This window comes from Thamnophis elegans, chromosome 4 (genome assembly GCF_009769535.1).
Source record: "Thamnophis elegans isolate rThaEle1 chromosome 4, rThaEle1.pri, whole genome shotgun sequence".
Taxonomy (NCBI): Eukaryota; Metazoa; Chordata; class Lepidosauria; order Squamata; family Colubridae; genus Thamnophis; species Thamnophis elegans.
The window spans coordinates 39615636-39629057 of NC_045544.1; the positions used below are offsets into that span (position 1 = coordinate 39615636).

The 13422-nt window shown below is 36.8% G+C and overlaps 1 protein-coding gene across 1 annotated transcript in view; it reads left to right on the top strand.

Moving 5' to 3' along the window:
- NCOA7 (nuclear receptor coactivator 7) overlaps positions 1–13422 on the top strand; it is a 75920-nt gene that overhangs the window by 19427 nt on the left and 43071 nt on the right. Inside the window, 2 exon segments of the mRNA XM_032215186.1 lie at positions 4841–4962; positions 8471–8711. The gene's annotated coding sequence lies outside the window, so the exon portion shown is untranslated.

Sequence of the window (13422 nt, forward strand, 5' to 3'; positions counted from 1 at the left end):
ACCGCTTTTGTAGATGTGCATGGGCCAAGAAGTATGCCGAGTGGACCAACGAACAGTGGGCCAAGGTCATCTTCAATGGCGAGAGCAATTTCTACTTGACTGGGAATCAGTGCAATGTCAGAAGATTTCCAACTGAAGAACTTAGCCCGTACTGCCTGAATCTATCTGCGAAGCATCAATTGCAGGTGATGATCTGGGGCTGTATCGCTGCTTCTGGTATTGGTTGGATACAAATCTTGCAGGGAATCATGAATTCCAAGCAGTATGTTGAAGTCCTGGAAAAGACCATGCTTCCTTCATCTCAGCAACTTGTAGGGAAGGACTTTTACTTCTAGGATGAGAACGGTTCTTGCCATCAAGCCAAGTCTGTCCAGCAGTGGATGAAGAAGCATGGTGTTCAATTCCTGGATTGGCCAGCTCAGAGCCCGGATTTGAACCCAGTTGAGATCTTGGTTACGAAATAAGCAAGAAGCACCCGAAGACCAAGCAGGAGCTGATTGAATCCATTATTGCAGCCTGGCACCACATTGTCACCAAAAATCACGTGCAAAGGCTTATACAGTCTCTGCCAAAGTGATGCCACCTGGTGATAAGCAATAAGGGCTGGCCAATTTCATATTAGTAACCATGTTTGGTTACCTAAACGATCCTCTTCAGGGCCATAAACAATAAAAATGTTAACAAAACACTAGCATCGGCCTTAGTAATTGCAGCACGTAATTTGGGTATGCATCAGTTAATTTGTTTTCATAGTCGTCATAAGCATGCATTGTAAGCATGCAAGAAATTCACACTCCCCATCCAAATAGCACCAAATTGCAAAAAGCTTATGCTTTTCACTTAAAAATCACAAGTACTTATTTAAAGATAACAATATTTGCATAGCAGTTAGCATAAAATATGATAAAATCAATGGCCTATCCAAAAAATATCACAAACTGTAAACCGTAAACCTTAAACCATAAAGTGTGCAGTACTTTTTTATACAGCTGTACCTTCCTTCTTTTCTGCCTAATTTTATATAGCTGCCTATCTTCTTTTTTCCCTCCCTTAGTGTAATTGCTCTCTGTACTACCCTATCTCACCGAGAAAAGTGAAAATAGTTCTTGTTTCCAATGGTGTGATATCTTGAAAGCATAAAAGCAACTGCATATTTCCCCTCGGGAATTATATTTTTAAAGGAGAATATTTGTAGCTCAGGGTTGAAATGTGGAGTTCTTGGTGTTCTCTGAGCTTGGTGTTTTTTTGGAGATGTTTCATTATCTAAACTATGGAAGCACAGTGGCTCACGTGGTTAGCATAGTGGGTTGGAGGTAAGCAAGCCTCCATTCGAGATCTGAGTGCTGCCATAGGGTGGGGTGAGCTCCAGTTGTATGCTCCAGCTCCTGTTGGGGACATGAAAGGAGCCCCCAATTGGGCACCCTCCAGGCAACAGTGATGCCATTGGTTAATCCCTTCAAGCCAGAAGCATCTTCTGGCACGAGTACGATGCAATTACCCAAACTTGATAACATCAATAGTGCAGAATCATCAGTGCTTCTAGTGCAAGCTCATAGAGCACCAAGGACCCCTCAGATATATTTTTAAATGTGAAAATACCTTTCCAGTTAAAAAGAAGCAAATTGTACTATAGATTATGCCTTCCTGATTTGTTATTGCAACAAAGTTGTTGTTACAGTATGTTCCTTTTACGGTTGATTTGGGTAACAACTTTGTTGCAATAACAAATCAGGATTTAGAATGATGTTAACATGGTCCCATGTTATTTTTTTGCAGTAATGTCAATCCTAATTCATGTTGGTGAGAAAAAAGGCAATGCATTAGTTTTTAAACTTAAAAATGAAGAAGAAGAAAAATAAAAGAACATAAATGTGGGATCCTTGGTGCTCTCTGACCTTGATTTTTTTCTTGCATATATTCATTACCAAACTAGGTAACACCATCAGTGCAGAATCCTTAGTGATGAAGCATCAGTGTAGAACATAAATCTAGAGTAGGGTGTTAAACTCACGGCCCGCGGGCCAGGTGTGTCACGCGCTGGCCATAACCACCCCCATTTTAGGAAGGGGAAAAAGTTGTGATACGTCACGTGACAACAACGTTATGATGCAAGTTTGACACCCCTGATCTAGAGTATAACATTGATTTATGTTCACATATGAATAATGCACAGTTCATTAAATTAAGATTTATTCATCAAAACGTCTTGCAAAAAAATGTAAGCAAAAAAATGTGCTGGGTTCAATTCAGTGCTTTTTCCAGGGCTTTGTCTATCTGTTGAAGCTGTTTGTCTCCTTGACTTTTTCTTACCTTCAAGACAAATTACTTGAATTGCAGAATTGAAAAATAGTAGCATTCTTGTCTTTTCTCAAAGTAGTTGCCTAACAAACTCTCCACAAGGTGTCCAGGATACGCTTACTCCTTGACTTCTCATTAGCTTAGCAGTTTTTCATGAGCATCCAGTTTTAATTAGATGGCTGAAGAAATCGGTCAGTCGTGGCATACTCTGATTGTTGCTGGTTACAGAGTATTTCTCTGCTCCCTCCACTTAAGACAACTACTATATTTTCCCTAAACTACAGGCTAATAATAACAGATTTGATTCCTTGAAACGGATGTTTACTGATTGGATAAAATAGCCATAAGAATTTAGGCAGCTCATAGAGTCAGTTACTGAATTTGCAGAATCCTCAAATTCCCCATGTGTAACTGAAAAACAATAGGAAACTTCACAAGGAAGGACATTCAGGCACTGGCAGCCCCATGACTGATGGTTTTGGTAGCAGAATGAAAATATATTGCAACCATTAACATAGAGATGCCACTGCCTGAATATACTTACATGTGAGGCTACTGCTTGTCTTTCAGCTACATAGGTGGGATTTGGGAGAGTAACCAGCTGAACCAGAATTTTCAGAAAATGAAATTGTATTTGAAAAGAAAAGGATGTTTTTTTTTAAAAAAAAAATCAGCTTTGGAAATAATAATTTGACCTTAGTCTTCTATTCTGTTTTAGCTGTCTCTGTTTTTATGCCAGTCTTGCAGCTTCCAGATATCAAATATCCAAATCTGTTTTTTGGGTGCTATCGGGAATCTGCTCTGATGTTGGTCAAGGAAATAGACCTTGCTTTTCATTTTTTTATTTATATAATTTACTGTTTTGTAAAATTGTAGATGGTCTTGTTGGAAGCTCCAAGTGGGGAAAAAGACCCTGGAGACATGGAGCCTGCTTGGAAGGATGGTTTTAATGGTGGACAGGACCACATGGCTTGAGTCTGAACAGAAAAGGAGATCACATGCTTCAATGTTGGTGGAGAAGAGAAGGGAGGAAGGGAATCTGAGTCCCTGATTTTATGCCCTCTCTGGCCTTTGATCTTGATCTTGTATTCTGATTGGTTGTCAGACTCCCATGGGCCCATGCAGGGGCAACTCTCTAGGCTGCGTTTTGAATCCAGGTTTGGTTGAGTTTTCAGATGCCATGTGGCGAGTTGGGTAAAGAGCCAATATTATAATGTCTTAATCCCATCTTTCTGGAGCTGAAGGGGAGAACTCTTTATTATGTAAAGTGGACTAGCTCAGGCTTTAATGGCTCATTGACAAAGGGGGATGGGCAGGAAGCTACAGGCAGCTAGTCTGTCTTTTAAAACATGTTTCTTCCTTTTCACATCCAAAGAAATATTCTGCCTTTTCAATATTTCCTAGGACATTTCATTTTTTTCTGGAAGAGGGCTGGGTGATAACTTCCTACAGTCTAATAAAGATACTCATTAAAATAATTTTTGGATCTTTCCTTTCTTTTCCTTTGAGGCAATGTAACCACTTTTGCTTCTTCAGAATGAAGGTGGCTAAAGTTGATACAGGTAGTCTTCAACTTACGAGCACCTTTGAGCAAAAAGTTCTGTTGTTAAGTGAGACATTTGTTAAGTGAGTTCTGCCTTATTTTACGATCTTCTTTGCCACAGTTGTTAAGTGAATCACTGCAGTTATTAAGTTAGTAACTTGGTTGTTAACTAGTTTTCCCATTGAGTTTGCTTATCAGAAGGTGATAAAAGGGGATTGCATGACCTTGGCACTAAGTCACATTTTTCAGTGCCGTTGTGACTTTCAATGGTCACTAAACAAACAGTTGTAAGTCGAGGACCACCTGTATTGCCACTTTTAATATATCCAGATTCAATTTAATTTTTTTCTTTTTAAGTTAGTGTGCTAATGATTGGAAACACAAAGGATCCAGCTGGAACAGCAGACCTTTTCCGTTATAACTGTTCATTTTGGGGGGAGGGAGACAAGTGTCAAAATACAATAGGCAAGTAGAAACATGAAAACCCCACAACTCCCACAGCGTTTCCTCTTTCCAGTTTTCTTACGCAAGTCATCAGGCAAACAGATAATATTATATGAATTTTATGACTAAACTCTAACATGTTCCTGAGATATATTAGCTGTAAGAACCTAATAAATGGTCAAGATAAAGAAGCTTCAAGAGTAACCATGCTGTGTAATCGCTGAGGAACCTGGAATGAAGTCCTTGTAAAGTACTTTTAATTCATGAGCCTTTCATACATTTGATATCAGATTTCATAGATGCCTTCATAAAAGAAGCTCCTAGGCTTAGACCTGAGCTAGAACTTTTATTTCTATACAATGAGCTCTGGCAGTTGTTTTTCTTCTACTTTTTTCTTTTTGTTTTGTTTTGGGTACAATAAGTTCTTTGACATGTGGCTCTCTTTCCCTGGTTAAAATGTACTTGCTGTGAGACCGTGTGCTGTAACTTTGCAAATAAATCAGATGTTTCCAACAGATTAGTTTATGGACTTTTTCTTTTCCTCCCTTAATGCAGGGACTTTGCCTGGAGATGAGGTGCTAAGTGGAAGCCTTTACACTTTTTCCTTGTACCTTTTTAATTGGTTGTTATGGAGACCAAGGAAAAAAAAAAGAACGAAAGCAAAGCTACTTTGCACGGTAAGGATGTAATATTGTTTCAGTTGACTCTTAAGTACGAATGTTCATTCCCCCCCCCCCCCCAATTCAGGCAACTTGAATGTAGAGTCAAATTGCTGCAAATTTATTTTATTTTAATAGCAGTGTGATGGATTCAGAACTGCATTATTGGTCTATTCCATTATTTATCTGAAATAAGTTCCATTAGGTTTATTGAGGTATATTCTCAGGTAAGAAGATACGTTATTGCTGTCCAGTGATGCAAAGCACAGATCTGTACAAAATTGTGCAACACAAAAAGCAAATGATTACTTAATTTCAAAAGCCTTTATCAGCATTTAATATGATTTGCAAGAGATTTACATCTGTTGTATAAACAGAAATGGTCACACTTGAAGTCAAATGTTCTAATCCTATAAATTCTATTTTTAGAATTAATAAACCAGACGCTACATTATTACAATTGCGTTATTGGTCCAGATAAAACATCCAAACTAAAATATTATGGATAATTTTTTCCACAAGATTTAGAAATATAATAGAATATTATTTTTTCATTATTGTTGAAAGCAAGCTCTATTATTCACATCAGTGGTTGATATCTTTTATTAAAACATTGTTTCCATGTCATCATGCTTATTATGTTTTGGTTAAATATGCTTAGGACTATGCTGCTGTGTGCCCATAAACACTATTTGGTGTTTACCCAAATTTCCAAAATTCCATTTGGAGGAAATATGACTGCTAGAATTTTAATAGGTTTCAACTCTCTTTCCTAATTCATGAACAATGAATTTTGGTGTTCATTTTTTTTCTCCAGAAATGCCCAAAATGATATTCAGCAATTTGGCACATTAAAGTATATTTATATTTAAATACGATTAATGGCAAAATGGTATTGATGGAAGAATATCCTTCACAGATAGCTCTGACAACTATGGTTTGTTCTCCAATCTCAGTGTAGAATAAATTGCCATAGAGTTAAGGAAACTCCCTTCTTATTACAGTTTAGGCAACAACTCAGACATCCATCTTTATGAATTAGTTTAGTTGTTTTACCTGTTTTGTGTTGGGGATTTTAATTGTTCTAAAACATATTGACTTCTGTTTTTAATGATTGTTTTAATTGTATTTCTGATGTTTTATTAGATTTCTGTAAGTTGCCAAATGTGTTAAAGGAATGGATGCAATACAAATACCCTATGTAAATAATAAAGATATGTTTTTCCTTTAAACAGATTGTTTTCTTTCATTTGTTTTTGGTATCAATAGGGAAGAAAGGCAGTGAAGATCTGCACCATCTTTAGATTAAATGTCACTATTTTACAGGCTATTTAATCACAGGATATTAGTAGAAACAGAAGGAAAATCTGTGATTAATATTGCTGAAAGAATATAGTGGCATTGCGTGTAAAAAACACAAACTAATGTTACATGCATTGAACAGGAACAAAAAAGAAAACATTAAAAAATTATTCTAGCAAAATTTAAAATACCAAATCAGATGTAGCAGGATTTTAGATCTTAAAGGTAAAAGTTTCCCTCACACATACGTGCTAGTCATTCCTGACTCTAGGGGCCAGTGCTCATCTCTGTTTCAAAGCCGAAGAGCCAGTGCTCTTTATCTCTGTGATAATGTGGCCGGCATGACTAAATATCGAAGGCACATGGAACGCTGTTACCTTTCCACTAAAGGTGGTTCCTATTTTTTCTACTTGCATTTTTACATGCTTTCAAACTGCTAGGTTGGCAGAAGCTGGGACAAGTAACAGCAGCTCACTCCGTTCACGGTGCTAGGGATTCGAACCGCCGAACTGCCAATGTTTCTGATCGACAAACTCAGCATCTTAGCCACTGAGCCCCCTTACATCTTAAACTGGGGGGTAAATTATGGACTCCATATTTCTTCTACCCTCATTACGGTTGCAAGCAAATCTGAACAAACAATTAACTACATTTCTTTCTTTCATATATTGCCCTGGATGCCATAATTGGAAGTTCTTACAATTTTTATCTGTTATCCAGGAGATTTTACAGTATCCTTCCCTGCAAATTGGCTATATTTAGAATGTCCTTAGATAAATCTGTTTTAATTGTTTTTGTATTTTATGTTTTATTGCATGCCATTAATTACTGTCCCACCACAAATTTAAATCTTTTGGTAGCATATAACAACTGTTTAAAAAAATCTCTAGTATACTATGTAGATGCTGAACACATGTGTTCGCCAGCGGGCCTGGGGAACCCAGAAAGGGATGGAGACCATTAAAAGACTTGTATTAATATTGCTGTCATTGGGATGGGGTGGGTGGATGGGTTATTATTTTATTATTTTATTTTATTGTTCTATTTTTACATGATGTTTTTATATTCTTTTAAGCCGCTTTGAGTTGCCATGGGTGAGGGTTTTTTTTAAAAGAAATAAAAAAATAAGTAAATAAATAATATGCTTAGGAATATTCATGGTGCTAATGATCATAATGACAGGCAAACATGTGAGCCAGTTTAGTGAAGTGTAATAGTGGTAATGTGCTGGCCTAGAAATAAGAAGAGTTCTGATCCTGCATTAGGCGTGAAATTGGTTGGATGACTTTGGGCCAGTCATGCTCTTTCAGTCTGACCTACCTCAAATGGTCATTGAGTGGGAAAAATAGGAGGAAGAATGGATTGTTCATATAATTCAGAATAAAGTCAGTCCTAAAAACAACCAGAGCTAATACACAATATATCATTGTGATAGTCAAACTAAAACAAACTGTCTGAATGAGCTTTATCTTTTACATCTTCCAAAATATGGTTTATGTCGAGACAAGTCTAATCTCTAAGGAAAGGCTGTTCCATAGCATAGAAGTACTACTGAAAAACTCTACTTTCAATCCTTATAGTACTTTGTGCTAGTGGAGGGATCACCTAATTAAATAATCATAATTTAAATGTTGTGTGCACTTCTAATTATGATCTTGAAACAAACAAAATATTGCAGAGCCAGAGCGACTAGGTGCTTCAGAAAAGGTGTTTTGGAACATGTAGGGGCATGAGTGCATTCCTGCTAAAAGTTAATGAAAATAGCTGATCTTTTTCCAGTTTTGTATGGGGAGTTCCTAATACATCAGTCATGGAAACAGATATGGCTGTTGTAATGAGTCACAGACAGGTATCCCCATGTATTCTGAAATACCTATTGCAATGTGCATCCAATCCATTTTCAGCTGCAATAAAATACTACCAGGAATAGAATACTAATCTCTTATCTTTGCTATTTTACATTTCTGGAATGAGTGATTTTGGCATGAGAACCATAAGGTAGTTTAGAATCAAAAATAACCTTTTGATATCAAAAATAAGAAGAACATATAGCAGTATAACTAGAAGAGGTTGTAAGGACCAGTTAGGGATAGATTCATCAGCAAGAAATATGTACATGTGATAGTGGATAATTCACCAATAAATTGCCATTATTCACCGTTACCTTTATTCCACTGTTCTTTCTATATGCTAAGAGTTTGTATTTCTTCCTTTTTTCCTCTAGTTTGAAAAAAAGAAGCTTGCTAAACAAATGCAGATGTGCCACCTGCAAACACCTGTGGAACTCACACCTGTAAAACTCAGACTGGAAAAGTGATGGGAGTAAATCATTTTAGAGCAGACAAACAGTTCTCAAGAAAACTACAAGCATTCTGCAGAAAAAGAGGATTATGAGAAAAAAAAGAAAAAGAGCAGTCAACCAAAGGATATTAGGCGAACTGATCTTAAACGATACTACAGCATTGGTGAGTTTTAATGCAAGAACTTTGGGATCATCCACACCAATGTTTTGCCATGATTTCCCTGTCTCAGAAGTTGGAGAAAATTGTTCTGGCATTAATTGAGCTGCTCCTCAGGGTGACCCTAATGCACCTCCACAATAGGGATATGCCATACTTGGTTTTTCGTAATAACTCTTGTTATTTGTAAATATGATTGGCATTTTAACTGGATAAAATTCAGGTCACCAACTATGGAAAAAGCCATTCCAATTGCCATAAAGAATGGTTATAATATCCAAATATTTTTCTATTTTTTCTCCAATCTCCAGTGTACCCAATGACTACTAGATGGCAGCAAGTCTCAATCTTCCTCCTCCCTCCTCCCCATGGCCACCTGTTTTTGTGCACCCCAGATGCAACTATCTCATAAGTTTGCCTAATTCTGAAAGGGAAATAAAACTTTGTATGGATGACTCCATCTTATAGCCAGGCATAAGAACAAGGACAATTAGAAACAATGACATGTTTGGAAAAGCTTAAAAAAATTAGTTAGGTGATGTATTTGGTATTGGAATTAGATCATTTTGTTAGCCTAATTAATATGCTTAGCATATATGCTGCAGAACTACAACTTGACTCCTTAAAGGGTGTTATGTCTAGGATACAAACACGTTAAATATGATAATGTAGATGATGACATTTCTGCTTAACTGAGTGGCTGACAGAAACATAGTAAATTTGTGAATTCTATTTTTTATATTTCATTTTTTTTAAAAAAAATCTGTTTACTTTTGCAATTAAAGCTGCACAGGTTGGAACAGAAAAACATGTAATATTGTGTGGCATCTTAGATTATGTGTTGCTTGATAAATATCTCATTTTTTCCTATTTGTTTCTTATCAGATGCACTAAACTTCCACAGGACTGGATGAGTATTAATTGTAGAAATCAAATCTAGACAAGTCTAAGGTTTGGTAGTGTCTGAGAGGCATTTCATATCCCAAACAGATGTATTTTCCCCAGGTCTGCACTTAGGAATTCTGTCCCTGAGTGTTTAAGTCCATATGGGGATTGCCATGTTGCTTCATCTGTGAATAATTCTGCATCCTTTCTGATGAACAGCTATTCTGGCTACAGCTACCCATATATTGTAATTTCCCAGCTAGATTATTATAAGAGATATAAGAGAATGGCCTTAAAACCTGTCCAAAAACTGCAGGATGTTTAAAGTGTAGCAACAGCCTTTTACCAAGGTTGCATATCATTTGGTTAAGTTGCACTGGCACCCAGTTGCCTTCTAAGCCAAATTCTATCAAAAACTTATTTGTATCAAAAACAATCATAGTTTTTTTCCAGAATAATATCAAATTGGCTGCATCCTTTCTTTGCTGTATAAACCCTCATAAATAATTGTTATTTTATCCTGTTCCTTATGCCAATTGATAGGCCAGCAATTTATCTTAGGGATTAGTGCTTTTTTCCAAGTATGGTGTATAATTCACTGACTACAGTAGATCTATTTATACCAGTAGGTATTTGATTTCCATATTGCTTTATCTTGTTCTAAATCTGAAAGTGGTTACCTTTATGTCTTGATTTGAATGTTTCAAATTCAGTAATGTCTTATCTGTGTTTTGTATGGCTTATTTCTGTTTGATGCAAAGAGATACAATATTTTTCACACTAGAGCTAGCATCCATATTGTAGGTATGGGATAATAGACATAGAGCAATCAGAATTATATATAAATTTATATATAAATACACAGATACATACTTTTATTGAAAATTGTTTTACAGAGTTAAAAGTTTCAGAAAAATAAAGACTTTAGACTACAAACTACAAAAGGAAAGATAAGATAGGAAAGAAAGAAAAAAGTGAATGATGGTAGAGATTTAGAAAAAATAAAGAAAAGGAATATTTAAATAAGTGGTTTTTGATCTTCTTTGAAGGAGTTACAAACATAATTAATACTTTTTCCATTCTCCCAAACTTGTAGGTAGAGAGATATTAGAGATTAAGCTGATTTGGAAGAAACTCTTTAATTCCTAGTAAGAATACTGTTTAATAGTTATAATAGTATTATAATTGTTCTTTTGTTTTTCTACCTAGTCTTAACAGTTATTGGATTATGATCTGTAAATAGGAGTTGCCACTTCACATCTGCAAAACGGATTACCAATGAGTTATTGTTGAATTTATTTTATTAATTCCAACAGTACTGTAATAGTGCCAGTGAGCTAGAATTTCCTCCTTAGTATGTCTGTACAACCTCTTCTTTTCCACATTTAAAGAAGAATCAAAATATGTTCAGAATACGTTCTATTTTCATTCTTTAGCTTTCCCTCCACAGTAGCCACGCCAATTTTTTTTTAATTGTTTTCCCTATTTAATTTTCATTTGCTCTAATGTTGTGATTGTTTTGATGCACATTCATGGTATTTGTATTATTGGGTGGCTTATTCTTGATATTGATTGTTATTTATGGCTTTGATTGGCCAATTATCTCTCTAATCTAACATTGGAGAATCTTTGAAAATATAATAGCAAGGAATTTTATCTGGCTGGTGCATTATAGGAAGGCACACATTTTAATCACGATTTGTTCACTAATCCAAAATGTCTAGATTGTTACATATAAATAAGCCGCAGAATTTAAGTTCACCTCTTGGACTAAGCTGCAGACAAATTACTCTGTATTACAATAATACAATGTTGAAGTCTTTGCACCAATATTTCCTTAGTCTTCTGCTCATTTGGTGAAGAGCTTTAAATCAACGTAGCAGGCTTCCTGTTTCTTTTCCTTCCTTATTTACCTCCAAGAAATTTGATACCCATCCCAGGAGAAAAGGGCATTTAGCTCTTGGCCTCATACCACCTGCCCTCTATTATCTCTGCTAGGCTTCTGTTTAATTTTTCTGGATTCAGTGGGGAGGGCCTGGCATCCTGGCTGCATACTTCAGTCTGTACATTCTGAAACTTGTTCCTCTTCTCCCGTGTTGTGAATGGCCATATGGATAATGGGATATGTATAGAAGTAAAAATGGACTGATATTGTTCTTGAACTTTTCCCATATTGTCATTTCCATCTCCTCCTCCTCCTCCTCCTCCTCCTCCCTCCTCCTCCTCCTCCTCCTCCTCCTCTTCCTCCTCCTCCTCCTCTTTTTCTCTTCCTCCTCCTCCTAATTAGGGTTACTAATCAGTCACATAATTTGCTAAGGGAACTACAAATCATTTCAGTCACTTTTCTCTTTCTACCATCTCATATTTTAATGTGAGTTGTTAATTTCTAAATGTGCTTGCAACCACCCTGACACTTTACACATCCCACTGGATAGCATTTTCTCCAAGATGTGGAGATTTTATGTTATGATCCCTTTTAGGAGAAAGCTGTACTTGAATATTGTCATGAAGATAACAATGAATTCTGCAGCATCTAAAGCTATCAGCGATACATTGGTGTAACACATTAATGGAGGAGACTTGGATTTAAATGAATACGCTTTAGTACAGTGGGTCTCAACCTTCCTAGTGCCGTGACCCTTTAATACAGTTCCTCATGTTGTGGTGACCCCAAACCATAAAATTATTTCATGTTTTCCGTATTTTTTTGAAAATATGTGTTTTCTGATGGTCTTAGGCGTCTCCTGTAAAAGGGTCGTTCGACCCCCTAAAGGGGTCCCGACCCACAGGTTGAGAACCACTGCTTTAGTGTGATTATGGCATGTGCAACCATGGACTGGAATCAGGGGTGGGTTCCTGCCAGTTCTAACCTCTTCTACAGAAGAAGTTCCACAAATCTACAGTGCCATTTAGAACCAGTTCCAGCTCCCTCCCCCTGCCCGTCCACACATCATCAAGATGAAGAGCGAGAGGAGGAATTCTGGGAGTTGAGTCTACAAGTTTTAAAGCTGTCAAGTTTGAACACCCCTGGGTTTTTTTTAAAGGGTTAGGGGTGCAAGAGTCTTGTAACTTGACAGCTTTAAGACTTGCATGCTTCAAATGCCAGTGTTTCTGAGCCAACATTTTGGTTGCTAAGCAAGAGCGTTGTTAAGTGAGTTTCACCATATTTTACAAGTTGGCCACGCCCACCCAGTCACATGGCTGGCAAGCCACTCCACTTGGTCACATGGCTGGCAAGCCACTCCCACAAAGCAGGTCACACCTACAGAAGTGGTTCTAAAAAAAATTGAAACACACCACTGACTGGAATCCACTTCATCAAAGTCATGCGACATTGGTTGTTAGGGGCATCAATTTTGTGTGTTGGTATATGCATATACACCAAAATATGTAGAAAAAAAATCTCTGTGTGGTAAAAGAAATTTATGGTGACCTTGAATGCAGAGCTCAAATCTATACATACTAACAATAGCAGGAATAAGTGATTCTATAATTTTGCAAATCTTTTTGTGCTACTTTAACAATTGCTGCAGAAAAGCTTTTTGTGAGTCCTGTGAGATTTTGCACTAATTTAGTACAGGGTAATCTAAAATTAAGAATTAGGCTTGGTTGCATTCATTTTCAAAAGATACCAAAAGTGTAGAAGATGGAGGATAAAAACTGATCTTGCTGAAACAGCTGATTGTGATCTATTCCAGCTTGCAAACTGTTAGAATGCAATTCCATCCTAGGATAAACAAACATGCAGCATAAGTAAATTTAGCTTTGATAAGCAGCACTTTTGGTGCTGCTTATTGGACAGCTTGGTAGCATTGGGGCGCCCAGGTCTGTC